Consider the following 22545-nt stretch of genomic DNA (forward strand, 5'->3'; position numbering starts at 1 on the left):
CCTGTTCTTGTTTCACCATGTGTAGGTTTTTCTTTTTAGAACGCCAGATGGATGTGTTTCCTTATTTGTTTTTGTGTGTCTCTGTGTAGGATTGTTTGCTTTGCCCTTTGCACACACGTTCAATGTGTCCTTGCTTTTCGCATTTCCGACAGGTCAGGTCTTTACACCAGCAGTCAGATGGCTGATGAACTGACCTCCCACATCTGTAACACTCTCTGGCGCCCCTTGCAATCTTATCCGGTGTAGCTGCTACCCTGTGCACTCTCGTAGCAGTCCCCAACAGCTGTGCATCTTTAGCTGCTAACTCCATAGACACAGCGAGCTCCACTGCTGATTTCAGCATCAGTATGTCAGTCGTGAGTAAGCGCTTCTGTGTTGTTTCACATCTTAATCCAGACACAAACCTATCACGGACAGTGTCATTTAGAGTTGCACCAAACTCACAATGCTCAGTTAGCTTCTTTAGCACTGCAACATATTCGGCTGTGGACTCACCCTCCCCTTGGTTTCGTTGGTGAAACCTGAACCTCTCGGCAATCAGCAGCGGCTTGGGTGTGAAATGTGTTTCCAAAACTTCCACAATCTGATCATATGTCTTAGCGCTGGGCTTATGTGGGTGCATCAAACTCCGTAACAAGCTAAATGTTTTTGCTCCGATCACACTGAGCAACATCGCCACTTTCACATCACCTTTAATGCCATTTGCAGTCACGAAAAATCCGAAACGCTCTGTATAAGCCCTCCATTGCTCTGCCATTTCATCAAATGGTCCAAACGGTCCGGTTAGCATAGCCATTTTTTCTTTTTTTTTTCCAGGCCTTTTTCCTCCAATTCTTTTGTTTTTCACAGTCCTTTTTCGCCCCTTCGTTTCACTGTATCATTACTCTCCCCCTTCTGATTTGTGTAACACCCGAACCGCCACTATTACGAGGTGATTGCATCAGCCCTAAACTGCCATTAAGAAAAGACAGGAGCTTCTTACTTTAAACATTGCCGATTCCATTGCAAAGTCCATCGTCCTCATTGCCAGTTCTTTGTTGTGTCTCAACGGGCTTTATATTGTGTCTCAAGGGGTTTTATACCCTTATCTATATAACAATTAAGAAGGACTCCGGGGTGGAGAGTTTAGTTAACGGCCATTTTATTTACAATGTGCTTCTTCAGTCAATGCACTACATTTCCCATAGTGCATTGCAAATCACAACTACGGTATCCCCTGTGGACAATTCTAATACACATTCAAAATACAGAACAATTTTCACCATCATTCTGTTCTTAAGGAGGATCGCCCTAGATTGGGCTTTCAAATCCCGGAGAAATACACTGAGACCCTGCTGTCTTAATACACAAATAACAATGTATTTCCACCATCAGTCTACTGTTATGTAGTATCGCCCTAGATTAGGAACACAATTCCCAGAGAAGTAAACTGAGATCCTGCTGCCTTAATACACAAATAACAACGTATTTCCACCATCACTCTGTTGTTATGGTAATCACCTTAGATTGGTAACACAAATCCCAGAGGCCTACACTGTGAACCTGCTGTCTTAATTCACTAATAACAATATATTTCCACCATCATTCTGATGTTATGGAGGATCACCATTGATTGGGAACCCAAATCCCAGAGATTTAAACTGAGATCCTGTTGCCTTAATGCACAAATAACAATCTATTTTAACCATCAATCTACTGTTATGGAGGATCGCAGTAGATTGGGAACACAAACCCCAAAGCTTTAAACTGAGATCCTGTTGTCTTAATACACAAATAAACATGTATATTCTCCATCACACTACTGTTATAGAGGATCGCCCTAGATTGGGAACTCAAATCCCAGAGATTTATGCTGAGATCTTGCTATCTTAATACACAAATAACAATGTATTTCCACCATCACTCTGTTGTTATGGAGGATTGCCCTAGATTGGGAACTCAAATCCCGGATATGTACAAGGAGATCCTGCTGTCTTAATGCACAAATAACAATGTATTTCCACCATCACTCTACAGTTATGGAGGATCGCCCCAGACTGTGAACACAAATCCCAGAGATTTAAACTGAAATCCTGCTGTCTTCATACACAAATAACAATGTTTTTCCACCATCACTATTGTTATGGAGGATTGCCGTAGATAGGGAACCCAAATCCCAGAGATTTATTTTGAGCTCCTGCTGTCATAATACACAAATAACAATGTATTTCCATCATCACTCTGATGTTATGGAGGATCGCCCTGGATTGGGAACCCAAATCCCGGACATGTGCACGGAGATCCTGCTGTCTTAATGCACAAATAACAATGTATTTTCACCATCACTCTATTGTTATGGAGGATAGCCGTCGATCGGGAACCCAAATCCCAGAGATTTAAACTGAGATCCTGCTGTTTAATACAGAAATAACAATGTGTTTTCACCATAAATCTGTTATTAAGCAGAATCGCCCTAGATTGGGCTTTCAAATCCCGGAGATGTACACTGAGATCCTGCTGTCTTAATACACAAATATCAATGTATTTCCACCATCACTCTACTGCTATGTAGTATCGCCCTAGATTGGGAACCCAATTCCCAGAGAAGTAAACTGAGATCCTGCTGTCTTAATGCACAAATAACAATGCATATTCACCATCAATCTGTTGTTAAAGAGGATCGCCCTAATTTGGGCTTTCAAATCCTGGAGATGTACACTGATATCCTGCTGTCTTAATATACAAATAACAATGCCTTTCCACCATCACTCTATTGTTATGGAGGATCGCCCTAGATTGGAAACTCAAATTCCGGAGATCTACACTGAGATCTTGCTGTCTTAATAGAAAAATAAATATGAAGCCCCAACATCACTCTATTGTTAGGGGGAATCGCCCTAGATTTGAAGTCAAATCCCGGAGATGTACACTGAGATCCTGCTGAATTAATACACAAATAATATTGTAGCCCCACCATCACTCTACTGTTATGGAGGACCGCCCAATTTAGGAACCCAAATCCTGTAGATTTAAACTGAGATCCTGCTGGCTTAATACGCAAATAACAATGAATTTCCACCATCACTTTACTGTTATGGAGGATCGCCCTAGATTGGGAACCCAAATCCCCGTGATTTAAACTGAGATTCTGCAGTCTTAATGCAAGAATAACAATATATTTCCATCATCACTCTATTGTTATGGAGGATCGCCCTAGATTGGGATCTCAATTGAGGGAAATGTAAACTGAGAACCAGCAGTCTTAATGCTCAAAAAGCAATTTATTACCACCATCACTCTTTTGATACGAAGGTTCGCCCTAGATTGGAAACCCAAATCCCAAAGAATTAAACTGAGATCGTATTGCCTTAATACACAAATAACAATGTATTTCCAGCATCACTCTACTGTTATGGAGGCTCGCCCTAGATTGGGATCCCAAATCCCAGAGAACTAAACTGCGATCCTGTTGTCTTAATACACAAATAACAATGTATTTCCAGCATCATTCACTTGTTATGGTGGATCGCTCGAGATTGGGAACCCAAATCCCTGAGATTTCATTTGACATCCTGCTGTCTTAATACACAAGTAGCAATGTATATCCACCATCACTCTATTGTTATGGAGGTTCGCCCTATATTGGGAATTCAAGTCCCGCAGATCCAAACTGAGATCCTGCTGTCTCAATACACAAATAACAATGTATTTCCACCATCGCTCTACTGTTATGGAGGTTCGCCCTAGATTGGGAACTCAAATCCCAGAGATTTAATCTGTTATCCTGCTATCTTAATACACAAATAACAATGTATTTCCACGATCACTCTCTTGTGATGGAGGATCGCCCTAGATTGGGACCCCAATTCCCAGAGATTTAAACTGGGACCCTGCTGTCTTAAAACACCAATAACAATGTATTTTCATCATCACCATGTTGTTAAGGAGGATCGCACTAGATTGGGCTTTCAAATCCCGGAGATGTACACTGAGATCCTGCTATCTTAATGCACAAATAACAATGTATTTTCACCATCAATCTGTTGTTAAAGAGCATCGCCCTAATTTGGGCTTTCAAATCCTGGAGATGTACACTGAGATCCTGCTGTCTTAATATACAAATAACAATGCCTTTCCACCATCACTCTATTGTTATGGAGGATTGCCCTAGATTGGAAACTCAAATTCCGGAGATCTACACTGAGATCTTGCTGTCTTAATACAAAAATAAATATGAAGCCCCACCATCACTCTATTGTTAGGGGGAATCGCCCTAGATTTGAAATCAAATCCCGGAGATGTACACTGAGATCCTGCTGAATTAATACATAAATAATATTGTCGCCCCACCATCACTCCACTGTTATGCAGGACCGCCCTAGTTTAGGAACCCAAATCCCGTAGATTTATACTGAGATCCTGCTGGCTTAATACGCAAATAAGAATGAATTTCCACCATCACTCTACTGTTATGGAGGATCGCCCTAGATTGGGAACCCAAATCCCAGTGATTTAAACTGAGATCCTGCAGTCTTAATGCAAAAATAACAATATATTTCCACCATCACTGTACTGTTATGAAGGATCACCCTAGATTGGGAACCCAAATTCCCATGATTTAAACTGAGATCCTGCTGTCCTAATGCAAAAATAACAATATATTTCCACCATCACTCTATTGTTATGGAGGATCGCCCTAGATTGGGATCTCAATTGAGGGAAATGTAAACTGAGATCCTGCAGTCTGAATGCAGAAAAAGCAAATTTATTACCACCATCACTCTTTTGATACGAAGGTTCGCCCTAGATTGGAAACCCAAATCCCAAAGAATTAAACTGAGATCCTGTTGCCTTAATACACAAATAACAATGTATTTCCACCATCACTCTACTGTTATGGAGGCTCGCCCTAGATTGGGATCCCAAATCCCAGAGATCTAAACAGCAATCCTGTTGTCTTAATACTCAAATAACAATGTATTTCCAGCATCATTCTCTTGTTATTGTGGACCGCTGTAGATTGGGAACCCAAATCCCTGAGATTTCATTTGACATCCTGCTGTCTTAATACACAAGTAACAATGTATATCCACCATCACTCTACTGTTATGGAGGATCACCCTAGTCTGGGAACCCAAATCCCAGCGATTTAAACCGAAATACTGCTGTCTTAATGCACAAATAACAGTGTCTTTCCACCATCACTCTACTGTTATGGAGGATCGCTCTAGATTGGGAGCTCAAATCCCAGAGATTTAAACTGTGATCCTGTTGTCATAATACACAGATAACAATGTATTTTCACGATAATTCTGTTGTTAAGAAGGATCGCCGTAGATTGGGCTTTCAAATGCTGAAGATGTACACTGAGATCCTGTTGTCTTATTACACAAATAACAACGTCTTTCCACCATCACTCTATTGTTATGGAGCATCGCCCAAGTTTGGGAACTCAAATCCCGAGATCTATACTGAGATCCTGCTGTCTTAATACAGAAAACTCAATGAAGCCCCACCATCACTCTATTGTTAGGGAGGACCACTCTAGATTTGAAATCAAATCCTGGAGATGTACACTGAGATCCTGCTGAAATAATACACAAATAACAATGAATTTCCACCATCACTCTACTGTTTTGGAGGATCGCCCTAGATTGGGCTTTCAAATCCCCGAGATTTACACTGAGATCCTGCTGTCTTAATACACAAATAACAATGTATTTGCACCACCACTCTACTGTTATGGAGGTTCGCCCTAGATTGGGAACCCAAATCCCCGTGATTTAAACTGAGATCCTGCTGTCTTAATGTAAAAATAACAATGTATTTTCTCCATCACTCTATTGTTATGGAGGATCGACCTCGGTTGGGATCTCAATTCAGGGAAATGTAAACTGAGATCCTGCAGTCTTAATGTATAAAAAACAATTTATTACCACCATCACTCTTTTGTTATGGAGGTTCGCCCTAGATTGGAAACCCAAATCCCAAAGATTTAAACTGAGATCCTGTTGCCTTAATACACAAATAACAATGTATTTCCACCATCACTCTACTGTTATGGAGGATCGCCCTAGGTTGCGAACCCAAATCCCAGAGATAGAAACGGAAATCCTCTTGTCTTAATACACAAATAACAATGTATTGCCACCATCACTCTATTGTTATGGAGGATTGCACTAGATTGGGAACTGAGATCCCGGAGATTTAAACTGAGATCCTTCTGTCTTAATGCACAAATAATGTATTTCCAGCATCACTCTACTGTTATGGAGGCTCGCCCTAGATTGGGATCCCAAATCCCAGAGAACTAAACTGCGATCCTGTTGTCTTAATACACAAATAACAATATATTTCCAGCACCATTCTCTTGTTATTGTGGATCGCTCTAGATTGGGAACCCAAATCCCTGAGATTTAATTTGACATCCTGCTGTCTTAATACACAAGTAACAATGTATATCTGTAGTGTATGTACCCGTCTACCTTGAAGAGAACTATTGTATGTAACCGTTCACCTTTAAGAGAACTATTTTAGGTGTGGCACTACTTTGTTTGGCTTCTGTATACTGTAATACCGACGGTGACCACACCAGTATATAAGTGTTGTGACAGGATTTATTGGGCAGATTCGCCCTGATCTTCGAATAGTAAAGTCCTGTTTTAAGTTACTCTGGTAGTCTGTGTATTAATTAACTAAACAACCCACAGACTTTACAGTGGCGACGAGTCCGATCGTACCCTGCGGCAATAATACTTCCGAAGCAGTTAACGAGCATCAAGAAGAGGCAACCGCCCTCGTCGTTCTGCTGGGAGAAAACTCGAGGCTGCAGAACTAGAAAGGAGGAAGAATTTAGAGACAAAGACTTCCATCAGCAACAGGCACTGACTGTCCCTTCTGCCACGGTGAGGAGTGAGCCGATCAGCACGAGAAGCAAGGCGGCCACGGTGACTGTGAGTAAGGGAAAGTAAAAAGAATAACCGGAGGATAAGGGCGGTGCACTCGACCACGGTCAAGGGGGAAAGGAGCCGGACAGAAGTCGGGTCCAGAGGCGCTGAGACTGGGGCAGCGTGGAGCAAGGAAGTCGCAGTACAGACAGGCTGGGGGACGCAACGGCGTCGTGAGACAGCTAGACCGCAACCGGCGAAAAAGGCCGGGCAGCGACCGAAGCCACGAAGCGCAGCGACCGGGAACGTAGGCGCGGGAAGAGATAAACTCAGCCGCAGCCGGGGCGGGAAGCACTGGACTGCGAGAGGGCTGGGAGGCGCGATTGGGAGCCAAGCGAGCGGGAGAGACAGAGCCGACCAAGGGAGACTGAGCGAGAGCCAGTCCAGCGGCTGAAACTGTTCTCCGTCAACGGGGTGTACCCAGCGCCGGTAGAGCCGAGCGAGCGGGAGAGAGACAGAGCCCAAGCAAGGGAGACTGAGCGAGAGCCAGTCCAGCGGCTGAAACTGTTCTCCATCAACGGGGTGTACCCAGCGCCGGTAGAGCCGAGCGAGCAGGAGAGAGACAGAGCCCGAGCAAGGGGAACTGAGCGAGAGCCAGCCCAGCGGCTGAAACTGTTCACCGTCAACAGGGTGTACCCAGCGCCGGTTGCCCTGCCGAGAAACGGGAAAGCATAGAAGCCGACGCGCATGCTGTGAACCTGAAAGCCAGCGGCCGTCGCCCGTGGGGAAAGTGTACCCCTCCCGCTAGAGAAGAAACGCGGGAAGCCGCCATTAGGTGGGGAAGAAGACAGAAGCAGGAAACTGCCATTGAAGTGGGCGGGGAGGGAAGATAAGCGCGGGAAACCGCCATTTTCGCCGGAACCGCCATCTTGAAAAAAAAAAAAAAAATTTTAAGAAATATTTCGTGGCGTTTAGCAGGAAGAGAGGAAGATGCCTAAGCGTGGTAACATCAACGATTTTAATTCCGAGGTAGAAGACTGGGCCACGTATGTGGAACGCATTGAGATCTATGGTGAGGCCAGTAAAATAGAAGAAGATGACAAAGCTATAACCTTGCTAAACTCGATGGGCGCGAAGACATACGGGCTCTTGAAGCATCTACTATCATCAGCTAAACCGGCGGATCAGACTTTCGATGATATTGTGGCTGTTCTGAAGGATCACTTGAACCCCACACCGTTGATGTTGGCGGAACAATTCAAATTCTATGCGAGAACGCAACGGAAAGACGAAAGCAACGCAGAATACTTGGTCGAACTGCGTAGACTAGCGAAATACTGCCAGTTTGGAGGGAATCTGACAGAGGCATTGCGAGACAAGCTCGTGTGCGGATTGGCAAAGGAAGGAACGCAAAAGCAACTACTCAAAGAGAACGACCTTACACTTAACAGGGCTGTCCTTATTGCAGCATCGCACGAAGCCGTAGCGAAGGGAACTGCAGAAATGCAGCTAAAGACAGCGGCACTCAGTGTGGATCAAATTACCTCGACAACAACAAAATGTTATCGTTGTGGGAAGACAACACACGACCAGAACCAATGCTGGTTTAAGAACCAGGAATGTAGGAAATGTGGCAAACTGGGTCACATAGCTAAGGTATGCCGGTCAGGGAAGAAGACCAACAACCAAAGGACCAACAACCAAAGGAAGCCATCACAGGAAAAGTACAACAAGGTACACAAGGTGGCTGGGAAGAGTTCAGTCGAACAGAATTCGGACTCAGACCCAAACGGCCAGGAGCTGGGTAGTCTGAGAATTCGCAATGTGAGTAAGGAAGCTGACCTACAAACTATCTGGGTCATGCTAAAAATAGCTGGAGTCCAAGTGAAAATGGAGTTGGACACTGGCTCAGCTCTATCAGTCATAAATCGAAGGGATTACCACCAGCTATTCTCACATATACCATTAAGAGATACCAAGTTCGTATTGCAGACATACACAGGGCATAAAGTATACCCCATGGGAAAAGTAAGAGTCAAGCTGAGAGATAGGGGTAAAGAACACCCAAGAATGAACTTATACGTACTACCTGAGGGAGGACCACCACTTCTAGGACGGGAGTGGATCAAGAAAATAGACATGGAATGGCACTATCTAAAAGCCATAACGAGTGAGGACTCGGTGCAGACAATCAGCTCAGATTCTGAATCGGATGATGATAAGACCAACCCAAATGTGAAAGACAAGGCTAAAATGGACTTGCCGACTAAGGTTGGAAAAACGAAGGCATGCAGAAAGGCTTATGCTCCAGAGAAGAACAAAGTTTCAGAACAGATCTCCACCGAACAACGAAAACATAGTTTGACAGAGAATTCTGAGTCTGTTCAGTTTAAGGACATATCCATGACGGAAGAACACCGAGCTCGGACTCAACTTTATTTCAAATTACGACAACAATTAGAACAATTGAGTTACCGTCTCGTACAAGAGATGAAAACAATGAAAAAGTTCTATGACACCGAATGGGAGAATCTGGAAAGCCAACAAAAGCAGCTAGCTCAAGCAGAGAGCGACCATCGAGCCATCGTGACCAATCACCGATCACATCTCCCTTATGATGTTCAGGAGTTAGAATATTTGCAGAAAGAAGCAAATGAAGAGGAATCTTCAGGAAGCCAGGATTTTATTCCAGTTCTTCTCTACGACCCCTTACAAGCAGAGTTTGAGAAGTTGAAGGAACAGTATGCACAGGCCCAGGCTACAATCCTGGAGGGGGTTAACTCGGCAACCTCCGAAAAGCTAGTTTCAATGGAAGCTTATGAGCAACTAAAGGTTGAACATGAGCAAGAAGCCCAAAGGCTGCAGGAAATTCTTGATGAGCTCAAGGCCAAGACAGACTCATCGGTAGAAGTTCCATCCATAGATGAGAAATTAGAGGTGAAAGACATGGCAGAACATGAAAGTCAAGATGTCCAAGAACTCATAAAAATATTGAAGGAAACCCAAGACAAATATGAGGCGGCAATGACCGAGGTTCAACAACTTGAAGAACAGATTCAACTGGGAATTCTTTCAGTGAAAGAAAAGGCAACTGTAAGAAACACAGAGACTGTAAGACTGGCCCTTGAACATGAGCTAGAGAGCATCAAGGCGCAACTTCTCCGAGCACTTAAAGCCAAAGTACAAGAGGAAAAAAAGGTGAAAGCATTGGCGGAAAAGGTGGATGAAATGGAGAAGACTCTGATCCACAGGGTCCCCGGGGAAGAGTTAACGGTCAGCCAACTCCTTCATATGCTGAGAGATAAGGCTCTGCAATGGGAACCATTTGAACACGAGCTTCAATCTTCAAAGGGAAGGGGTTCGGAGCTCTCAAAAGTTTGGGGAATAGTTGAGGTTGCAACACAGATTTTACGGGGCTGCCGAAAGTACGCTGAATCACGTCAATGTGAACTACAGAATGTTGAAACAGCTGCTCCAGTAGAAGGATTGAATAGCCCGATCAATCAATCCCCGATGGAAGGGGAAGTATTGGAATCACAAATGAGGTCATTAGTGAAGGATTGGCAGGAAACCCAGGAAGAGGGGGATGAATATGAACGCATGAAGAAGTCTCTTCAGGAAAGATGTCTAGGGAGGGAACAACAGTCGGCTATGTCCAGTTGGGTAAGGAAGAAGTAGCAGGCCCTCTCGCTAGACTAGCTCAGGACGACACCGAATATTACCATGACCTGTTGAGTGACATGGAATATTACGATGACTTGGTCTGCCCAGCTTGTGATGAAAACTCCCAAAGTGCAGAAATCAGGATGAAGCACTTAAAGTCTAAGGAACATAGGGAGATGGTGGCGCTACAGCTGGCAGCGGATAAGGGAGCCCCGAGAGTCTCCAAGAAGCAGAAAGGAAAAAGACGAAGCAGAAGACGATAACCATCTAAATCATTATCACTTCTATCAGATCATGCACGTGGGCCCTACGAAGGGGGCCAAATCAGTTGGAAAGTAGGAAAAATTACCAAGGCAGTGCAGCTGTTTGTAAAAGTCAGCACTGCTGGTTCAGCAGGACGGAAGTACAAGCTGTTAAGCCAAGGGAAAGACTATTGGATGAGTCACACTAGAAATGAGAACCGGCTACACCACAGAGATGTTGTTCAGACCGAGTCAAGACCAGAGACTGAATCAGTGAACTGTTCCCGCAGAGACTGTATCTGTGAACTGTTTTCCGCAGAGACTATATCTGTGAATTGTTTTACATGAAGTTGATTATATGTTATGTTTAATGGGGAATAAGTAGGTTGTAAGCTAAAAAGGGAGGATTGTAGTGTATGTACCCGTCTACCTTTAAGAGAACTATTGTATGTAACCGTTCACCTTTAAGAGAACTATTTTAGGTGTGGCACTACTTTGTTTGGCTTCTGTATACTGTAATACCGACGGTGACCACACCAGTGTATAAGTGTTGTGTCAGGATTTATTGGGCAGATTCGCCCTGACCTTTGAATAGTAAAGTCCTGTTTTAAGTTACTCTGGTAGTCTGTGTATTAATTAACAAAACAACCCACAGACTTTATAATATCCACCATCACTCTATTGTTATGGAGGTTCGCCCTATATTGGGAATTCAAGTCCCGCAGATCCAAACTGAGATCCTGCTGTCTCAATACACAACTAACAATGTATTTCCACCATCACTCCATTGTTATGGAGGATCGCTCTAGATTGGGAGCTCAAATCCCAGAGATTTAAACTGTGATCCTGTTGTCATAATACACAGATAACAATGTATTTTCACGATAATTCTGTTGTTAAGAAGGATCGCCGTAGATTGGGCTTTCAAATGCTGAAGATGTACACTGAGATCCTGTTGTCTTATTACACAAATAACAACGTCTTTCCACCATCACTCTATTGTTATGGAGCATCGCCCAAGTTTGGGAACTCAAATCCCGAGATCTATACTGAGATCCTGCTGTCTTAATACAGAAATCACAATGAAGCCCCACCATTACTCTATTGTTAGGGAGGACCACTCTAGATTTGAAATCAAATCCTGGAGATGTACACTGAGATCCTGCTGAAATAATACACAAATAACAATGAATTTCCACCATCACTCTTCTGTTTTGGAGGATCGCCCTAGATTGGGCTTTCAAATCCCCGAGATTTACACTGAGATCCTGCTGTCTTAATACACAAATAACATTGTATTTGCACCATCACTCTACTGTTATGGAGGTTCACCCTAGATTGGGAACCCAAATCCCCGTGATTTAAACTGAGATCCTGCTGTCTTAATGTAAAAATAACAATGTATTTTCTCCATCACTCTATTGTTATGGAGGATCGACCTAGGTTGGGATCTCAATTCAGGGAAATGTAAACTGAGATCCTGCAGTCTTAATGTATAGAAAACAATTTATTACCACCATCACTCTTTTGTTATGGAGGTTCGCCCTAGATTGGAAACCCAAATCCCAAAGATTTAAACTGAGATCCTGTTGCCTTAATACACAAATAACAATGTATTTCCACCACCACTCTACTGTTATGGAGGATCGCCCTAGGTTGCGAACCCAAATCCCAGAGATAGAAACGGAAATCCTCTTGTCTTAATACACAAATAACAATGTATTGCCACCATCACTCTATTGTTATGGAGGATTGCACTAGATTGGGAACTGAGATCCCGGAGATTTAAACTGAGATCCTTCTGTCTTAATGCACAAATAACAATGTATTTCCAGCATCACTCTACTGTTATGCAGGCTCGCCCTAGATTGGGATCCCAAATCCCGGAGAACTAAACTGCGATCCTGTTGTCTTAATGCACAAATAACAATGTATTTCCAGCATCATTCACTTGTTATGGTGGATCGCTCTAGATTGGGAACCCAAATCCCTGAGATTTAATTTGACATCCTGCTGTCTTAATACACAAGTAGCAATGTATATCCACCATCACTCTATTGTTATGGAGGTTCGCCCTATATTGGGAATTCAAGTCCCGCAGATCCAAACTGAGATCCTGCTGTCTCAATACACAAACAATAATGTATTTCCACCATCACTCTACTGTTGTGGAGGATCGCCCTAGATTTGAACTCAAATCCTGGAGATGTACACTGAGATCCTGCTGAAATAATACACACATAACAATGTATTTCCACCATCACTCTACTGTTATGGAGTATCGCCCTAGATTGGGAACTCAAATCCCAGAGATTTAATCTGTTATCCTGCTATCTTAATACACAAATAGCAATGTACTTCCACTATCACTCTCTTGTGATGGAGGATCGCCCTAGATTGGGACCCCAATTCCCAGAGATTTAAACTGAGACCCTGCTGTCTTAAAACACGAATAACAATGTATTTTCATCATCACCCTGTTGTTAAGGAGGATTGCCCTAGATTGGGCTTTCAAATCCCGGAGATGTACACTGAGATCCTGCTGTCTTAATGCCCAAATAACAATGTATTTTCACCATCAATCTGTTGTTAAAGAGCATCGCCCTAATTTGGGCTTTCAAATCCTGGAGATGTACACTGAGATCCTGCTGTCTTAATATACAAATAACAATGCCTTTCCACCATCACTCTATTGTTATGGAGGATCGCCCTAGATTGGAATCTCAAATTCCGGAGATGTACAATGAGATCCTGCTGTCTTAATACAAAAATAAATATTAAGCCCCACCAACACTCTATTGTTAGGGGGAATTGCCCTAGATTTGAACTCAAATCCCGGAGATGTACACTGAGATCCTGCTGAATTAATACACAAATAATATTGTAGCCCCACCATCCCTCTACTGTTATGGAGGACCGCCCTTGCTTGGGAACCCAAATCCCGTAGATGTAAACTGAGATCCTGCTGGCTTAATAAGCAAATAACAATGTATTTCCACCATCACTCTACTGTTATGCAGGATCGCCCTAGATTGGGAACCCAAATCCCCTTGATTTAAACTGAGATCCTGCTGCCTTAATGCAAAAATAACAATGTATTTTCTCCATCACTCTATTGTTATGGAGGATCGCCCTAGATTGGGATTTCAATTGAGGGAAATGTAAACTGAGGTCCTGCAGTCTTAAAGCACAAATAATAATTTATTACCACCATCACTCTTTTGTTATGGAGGTTCGCCCTAGATTGGAAACCCAAATCCCAAAGAATTAAACTGTGTTGCCTTAATACACAAATAACACTGTATTTCCACCGTCACTCTCCTGTTATGGAGGATCTCCCTAGATTGTGAACCCAAAACCCAGAGATAGAAACTGAAATCCTGCTATCTTAATACACAAATAACAATGGGGCAGTAATTTCTCCCCAAACGCTGAAATCCGGCATTTCCTCTCTAACCCAAGAGTTGAAGAGGCTAGCGCGTGCGCTGTAGGGGGCAGCGCGCGTGTCTTGGATTTCCTCTGTTTTGGGGGATTTGCGCATGTGTAAAGGCCTTGGGTCTTTACGCTTGTAAAAAGCACACGTAAGTATTTATTTTTACAGGTATGTGGTGTTTTAGAGCAATTTGGAATATTTTTTCCCACAGGTTTATTATTTTAAAGCATCTACAATACGGTAAGATTAGTTTTAGACACTTTTTATTACAAATTTATTTTTTTCAAAAAAAAAATTATTGTTCAAATTATTTTTTTTAACTTATTTATACTTAATTTAAAGATTGGGATGTTTTTTAAATTTTTATTTAAAGTTTAAATATTGTTTTGGGCCCCCGTAGTTTTCATGAGTTTGACTGTTCTTACTCTCAAACTCATGAAAGAACCTTCCCCTCCCCTGATTGGTTGTACATTGTTCAGCTGATCCCAAGCACATCGCATAACTACGCCGCTGGATCAGGTCAGCACTGCGTGCTGACATCTGAACCGGGCCTGTGACAGGAAATGCAAGCAGGCCCGGGCTTCAGATGTCAGCGCGCAGGGTGAGTGCAGATCGGGGGCTTCCACGCGCGGCAAGCCCCCGACACCAATTCTGGGCCAATGTATTGCCACCATCACTCTATTGTTATGGAGGATTGCCCTAGATTGGGAACTGAGATCCCGGAGATTTAAACTGAGATCCTTCTGTCTTAATGCACAAATAATGTATTTCCAGCATCACTCTACTGTTATGGAGGCTCGCCCTAGATTGGGATCCCAAATCCCAGAGAACTAAACTGCGATCCTGTTGTCTTAATACACAAATAACAATATATTTCCAGCACCATTCTCTTGTTATTGTGGATCGCTCTAGATTGGGAACCCAAATCCCTGAGATTTAATTTGACATCCTGCTGTCTTAATACACAAGTAACAATGTATATCTGTAGTGTATGTACCCGTCTACCTTGAAGAGAACTATTGTATGTAACCGTTCACCTTTAAGATAACTATTTTAGGTGTGGCACTACTTTGTTTGGCTTCTGTATACTGTAATACCGACGGTGACCACACCAGTATATAAGTGTTGTGACAGGATTTATTGGGCAGATTCGCCCTGACCTTCGAATAGTAAAGTCCTGTTTTAAGTTACTCTGGTAGTCTGTGTATTAATTAACTAAACAACCCACAGACTTTGCAGTGGCGATGAGTCCGATCGTACCCTGCAGCAACAATACATCCGAAGCAGTTAACGAGCGTCAAGAAGAGGCAACCGCCCTCGTCGTTCTGCTGGGAGAAAACTCGAGGCTGCAGAACTAGAAAGTAGGAAGAGTTTAGAGACAAAGACTTCCATCAGCAACAGGCACTGACTGTCCCTTCTGCCATGGTGAGGAGTGAGCCGATCAGCACGAGAAGCAAGGCGGCCACGGTGACTGTGAGTAAGGGAAAGTAAATAGAATAACCGGAGGATAAGGGCGGTGCACTCGACCACGGTCAAGGGGGAAAGGAGCCGGACAGATGTCGGGTCCAGAGGCGCTGAGACTGGGGCAGCGTGGAGCAAGGAAGCCGCGGTACAGACAGGCTGGGGGATGCAACGGCGTCGTGAGACAGCTAGACCGCAACCGGTGAAAAAGGCCGGGCAGCGACCGAAGCCACGAAGCGCTGCGACCGGGAACGTAGGCGCGGGAAGAGATAAACTCAGCCGCAGCCGGGGAGGGAAGCACCGGACTGCGAGAGGGCTGGGGGGCGCGATTGGGAGCCGAGCGAGCGGGAGAGGCAGAGCCGACCAAGGGAGACTGAGCGAGAGCCAGTCCAGCGGCTGAAACTGTTCTCCATCAACGGGGTGTACCCAGCGCTGGTAGAGCCGAGCGAGCAGGAGAGAGACAGAGCCCAAGCAAGGGGAACTGAGCGCGAGCCAGCCCAGCGGCTGAAACTGTTCACCGTCAACGGGGTGTACCCAGCGCCGGTTGCCCTGCCGAGAAAAGGGAAAGCACTGAAGCCGACGCGCAGGCTGTGAACCTGAAAGCCAGCGGCCGTCGCCCGTGGGGAAAGTGTACCCCTCCCGCCAGGGAAGAAACGCGGGAAGCCGCCATTAGGTGGGGAAGAAGACAGAAGCAGGAAACTGCCATTGAAGTGGGCGGGGAGGGAAGATAAGTGCGGGAAACCGCCATTTTCGCCGGAACCGCCATCTTGAAAAAAGAAAAAAACTTTTTAAGAAATAATTCGTGGCGTTTAGCAGGAAGAGAGGAAGATGCCTAAGCGTGGCAACATCAACGATTTTAATTCCGAGGTTGAAGACTGGGCCACGTATGTGGAACACATTGAGATCTGTGGTGAGGCCAATAAAATAGAAGAAGATGACAAAGCTATAACCTTGCTAAACTCGATGGGCGCGAAGACATACGGGCTCTTGAAGCATCTACTATCATCAGCTAAACCGGCGGATCAGACTTTCGATGATATTGTGGCTGTTCTGAAGGATCACTTGAACCCCACACCGTTGATGTTGGCGGAACGATTCAAATTCTATGCGAGAACGCAACGGAAAGATGAAAGCAACGCATAATACTTGGTCGAACTGCGTAGACTAGCGAAATACTGCCAGTTTGGAGGGAATCTGACAGAGGCATTGCGAGACAAGTTCGTGTGCGGATTGGCAAAGGAAGGAACGCAAAAGCGACTACTCGAAGAGAACGACCTTACACTTGACAGGGCTGTCCTTATTGCAGCATCGCACAAAGCCGCAGCGAAGGGAACTGCAGAAATGCAGCTAAAGACAGCGGCACTCAGTGTGGATCAAATTACCTCGACAACAACAAAATGTTATCGTTGTGGGAAGACAACACACGACCAGAACCAATGCTGGTTTAAGAACCAGGAATGTAGGAAATGTGGCAAACTGGGTCACATAGCTAAGGTATGCCGGTCAGGGAAGAAGACCAACAACCAAAGGACCAACAACCAAAGGAAGCCATCACAGGAAAAGTACAACAAGGTACACAAGGTGGCTGAGAAGAGTTCAGACGAACAGAATTCGGACTCAGACCCAAACGGCCAGGAGCTGGGTAGTCTGAGAATTCACAATGTGAGTAAGGAAGCTGACCTACAAACTATCTGGGTCATGCTAAAAATAGCTGGAGTCCAAGTGAAAATGGAGTTGGACACTGGCTCAGCTCTATCAGTCATAAATCGAAGGGATTACCACCAGCTATTCTCACATATACCCTTAAGAGACACCAAGTTCGTATTGCAGACATACACAGGGCATAAAGTATACCCCATGGGAAAGATAAGAGTCAAGCTGAGAGATAGGGGTAAAGAACACCCAAGAATGAACTTATACGTACTACCTGAGGGAGGACCACCACTTCTAGGACGGGAGTGGATCAAGAAAATAGACATGGAATGGCACTATCTAAAAGCCATAACGAGAGAGGACTCGGTGCAGACAATCAGCTCAGATTCTGAATCGGATGACGATAAGACCAACCCAAATGTGAAAGACAAGGCTAAAATGGACTTGCCGACTAAGGTTGGAAAAACGAAGGCATGCAGAAAGGCTTATGCTCCAGAGAAGAACAAAGTTTCAGAACAGATCTCCACCGAACAACGAAAACATAGTTTGACAGAGAATTCTGAGTCTGTTCAGTTTAAGGACATATCCATGACGGAAGAACACCGAGCTCGGACTCAACTTTATTTCAAATTACGACAACAATTAGAACAATTGAGTTACCGTCTCGTACAAGAGATGAAAACAATGAAAAAGTTCTATGACACCGAATGGGAGAATCTGGAAAGACAACAAAAGCAGCTAGCTCAAGCAGAGAGCGACCATAGAGCCATCGTGACCAATCACCGATCACATCTCCCTTATGATGTTCAGGAGTTAGAATATTTGCAGAAAGAAGCAAATGAAGAGGAATCTTCAGGAAGCCAGGATTTTATTCCAGTTCTTCTCTACGACCCCTTACAAGCAGAGTTTGAGAAGTTGAAGGAACAGTATGCACAGGCCCAGGCTACAATCCTGGAGGGGGTTAACTCGGCAACCTCCGAAAAGCTAGTTTCAATGGAAGCTTATGAGCAACTAAAGGTTGAACATGAGCAAGAAGCCCAAAGGCTGCAGGAAATTCTTGATGAGCTCAAGGCCAAGACAGACTCATCGGTAGAAGTTCCATCCATAGATGAGAAATTAGAGGTGAAAGACATGGCAGAACATGAAAGTCAAGATGTCCAAGAACTCATAAAAATATTGAAGGAAACCCAAGACAAATATGAGGCGGCAATGACCGAGGTTCAACAACTTGAAGAACAGATTCAACTGGGAATTCTTTCAGTGAAAGAAAAGGCAACTGTAAGAAACACAGAGACTGTAAGACTGGCCCTTGAACATGAGCTAGAGAGCATCAAGGCGCAACTTCTCCGAGCACTTAAAGCCAAAGTACAAGAGGAAAAAAAGGTGAAAGCATTGGAGGAAAAGGTGGATGAAATGGAGAAGACTCTGATCCACAGGGTCCCCGGGGAAGAGTTAACGGTCAGCCAACTTCTTCATATGCTGAGAGATAAGGCTCTGCAATGGGAACCATTTGAACACGAGCTTCAATCTTCAAAGGGAAGGGGTTCGGAGCTCTCAAAAGTTTGGGGAATAGTTGAGGTTGCAACACAGATTTTACGGGGCTGCCGAAAGTACGCTGAATCACGTCAATGTGAACTACAGAATGTTGAAACAGCTGCTCCAGTAGAAGGATTGAATAGCCCGATCAATCAATCCCCGATGGAAGGGGAAGTATTGGAATCACAAATGAGGCCATTAGTGAAGGATTGGCAGGAAACCCAGGAAGAGCGGGATGAATATGAACGCATGAAGAAGTCTCTTCAGGAAAGATGTCTAGGGAGGGAACAACAGTCGGCTAACGTCCAGTTGGGTAAGGAAGAAGTAGCAGGCCCTCTCGCTAGACTAGCTCAGGACGACACCGAAAATTACCATGACCTGTTGAGTGACACGGAATATTACGATGACTTGGTCTGCCCAGCTTGTGATGAAAACTCCCAAAGTGCAGAAATCAAGATGAAGCACTTAAAGTCTAAGGAACATAGTGAGATGGTGGCGCTACAGCTGGCAGCGGATAAGGGAGCCCCGAGAGTCTCCAAGAAGCAGAAAGGAAAAAGACGAAGCAGAAGACGATAACCATCTAAATCATTATCACTTCTATCAGATCATGCACGTGGGCCCTACGAAGGGGGCCAAATCAGTTGGAAAGTAGGAAAAATTACCAAGGCAGTGCAGCTGTTTGTAAAAGTCAGCACTGCTGGTTCAGCAGGACGGAAGTTCAAGCTGTTAAGCCAAGGGAAAGACTATTGGATGAGTCACACTAGAAATGTGAACCGGCTACACCACAGAGATGTTGTTCAGACTGAGTCAAGACCAGAGACTGAATCTGTGAACTGTTCCCGCAGAGACTGAATCTGTGAACTGTTTTCCGCAGAGACTATATCTGTGAATTGTTTTACATGAAGTTGATTATATGTTATGTTTAATGGGGAATAAGTATGTTGTAAGCTAAAAAGGGAGGATTGTAGTGTATGTACCCGTCTACTTTTAAGAGAACTATTGTATGTAACCGTTCACCTTTAAGAGAACTATTTTAGGTGCGGCACTACTTTGTTTGGCTTCTGCATACTGTAATACCGACGGTGACCACACCAGTATATAAGTGTTGTGTCAGGATTTATTGGGCAGATTCGCCCTGACCTTTGAATAGTAAAGTCCTGTTTTAAGTTACTCTGGTAGTCTGTGTATTAATTAACAAAACAACCCACAGACATTACAATATCCACCATCACTCTATTGTTATGGAGGTTCGCCCTATATTGGGAATTCAAGTCCCGCAGATCCAAACTGAGATCCTGCTGTCTCAATACACAACTAACAATGTATTTCCACCATCACTCTACTGTTATGGCGGATCGCCATAGATTTGAACTCAAGTCCCGGAGATCTATACCGAGATGCTGCTGTCTTAATACACAAATAACAATGCAGTCCCACCAACACTCTACTGTTATGGGGGGTTAGCCTGGATTGGATACGCAGATCCCGGAGTTCCAGGCTGAGATTCCTCCCTCTGATTACAGGGACTTTATTTCCACCTTCACTCTACCAATTATGCTACAAATAACCTTAGTAGGGAGAAAGGCTCGGGTACCCGATAGCTGTCGGCGCCATTGGAACTGCTCGGTTTTGCATCAGAGCAGGGAAGAAAACTGGAAAAAAGTTAAAATTCTGTGGTAACGGCACGAATAATGGAAAACCAACACAACACTCAAAATCTAAACAGTTATCCCAGATTTCTGAGATATATTGGGTTACATTGAAATAGGTTACAATATCTGTAGTTACAACCAGGTGAAATAATTGACGTGAAGAGCCAAGAGGAAACGATTTAAACTGAGCCCAGGTTAAATAGGCGACCGCTCCTTGGAACTTTTACTGAATAGAAATGAATGGGAATAAACGAAGTATAAAAGATGTTGAGATATTAGCCTCGATAGTTCTTGTGATTCCGCTGATCATCAGCCACAAGCAGTGACCCTGCTGCCGAGTGGGTGATGGCAGTAAATGCGTACGGTCCTGGAACCACCGAATGATCGAGCGGTAGTTACCGCCCTGTGGCCTTCCCCACTACCAGTCTAATAACAATGATCGGAGTGAAGTGTGACACAGTTCAAAATTTTGGTGTTGGACATGGATGGCGAGCGGTGTGTTCCGCCCTGTGGCCTTCCCCACTACCAGTCTAATGAAAATGATCGGAATGAAGTGTGACACAGTACAAAATGTTGGTTTTGGACATGGATGGCGAGCGGTGTGTTCCGCCGTGTGAACTTTCCCACTCACAGTCCAATTAAAATAATCGGAGTAAGGTGAGACACAGTTCAAAATGTTGGTGTTGGACATGGATGGCGAGCGGTGTGTTCCGCCCTGCGACCTGTCCCACTCGCAGTCCAATTAAAATTATCGGAGTGAAGTGAGACACAGTTCAAAATGTTGGTGTTGGACATGGATGGCGAGCGGCGTGTTCCGCCGGGTGACCTTCCCCACTCCCTGTCCAATAGACTGTAAACCAGGAAGACATATTTAGAATCTCCCGGCAGCACTCGGCCTAAAACACACGGGAAAAATAATAATCCTAAAATAATATTAATCATATTTGAATGTAAAGTTTAAAAAAAAATCAAAAACAGCGCCTTAGACAAGCAATGGGCAGTCGATAGCAGAGATGGGTGGACTCTATACCAAGGACACACGTTACATCACCAGTTACATGGCGACAGCAGCGAGACAGCTCAAAATGATCGGTAAAATGAATCAGTGATCACAGTGACATACCCGGGACACCAAAAGCTGCGAGAACAGGATAGTAAATGGCGTAGACTGGCCCCGTCACTTGTCCGAGCATTTCTCCAGATCCTCTATCAGCTCGCTTCGAGTGTAGACGAGAATCTGAATCTGCTGTGTGAAATATTCGACGGTCCTTCATTTATACTTGTTGGAATCCTCCAGTGACACAAATAGTCCGAATCACCATTTATGTTAATTGCAGTTATTTGAACAAACAGATCACGTCACTCAGTTTCACTTCATAGTTTTAATAACAATGGATGGGTGTTTCTTAATTTAAAAGAAAACACCCAAATTCCACAATGATAGTTTCATCCAGCGCTTCGGAAAACAATCGGCCCCAAAGGCTCCGGTCTCGGAACAAGAAACGCACGAATTGTTCTTGCTGCTGATTTCTGACCGAAGGCCTCGGGCTGTCGGCTTCCGGCTAAGCATAAAATCATAGAAATTTACAGCACTGAAGGAGGCCATTCGACCCATCATGTCCGTGCCGGCCGACAAAGAGCTATCCAGCCTAACCCCACTTTCCAGCTCTTGGTCTGTAGCCGTGTAGGAGACGGCTCTTCAATTGCATGTCCAAGTAACTTTTTAAATGTAATGAGGGTTTCTGTTGTTTTTAACAAAGCTGCCTCTACCACCCTTTCAAACAGTGAGTTCCAGAAACCTAGCACCCTGTGAGTGAAAAGAATTCTCCTCAACTCCCCTCTAAACCTTCCACCAATTACTTAAAATATATGCCCCCTGGTTATTGACCTCTCTGCTAAGAGAAATAGGTCCTTCCTATCCACTCTATCTAGGCCCCTCATAATTTTATACACCTAAATTAGGTCTCCCCTCAGCATCCTCTGTTCCAAAGAAAACAACCCAGCCTAATCCATCGTTCCTCATAGCTAAAATTCTCCAG

General features: G+C 44.2%; 1 pseudogene; it reads right to left on the reverse strand.

Annotated features, from left to right (window-relative positions):
* The window catches only part of LOC147119878 (putative G protein-coupled receptor 139), a 70522-nt pseudogene extending 48742 nt beyond the window's left edge, over positions 1-21780 (reverse strand).
* Between the last annotated feature and the right edge of the window lie 765 nt (positions 21781-22545).

Source organism: Somniosus microcephalus, chromosome 4 (genome assembly GCF_052327205.1).
Source record: "Somniosus microcephalus isolate GS21.2 chromosome 4, FLI_Smic_1.0, whole genome shotgun sequence".
Classification (NCBI taxonomy): domain Eukaryota; kingdom Metazoa; phylum Chordata; class Chondrichthyes; order Squaliformes; family Somniosidae; genus Somniosus; species Somniosus microcephalus.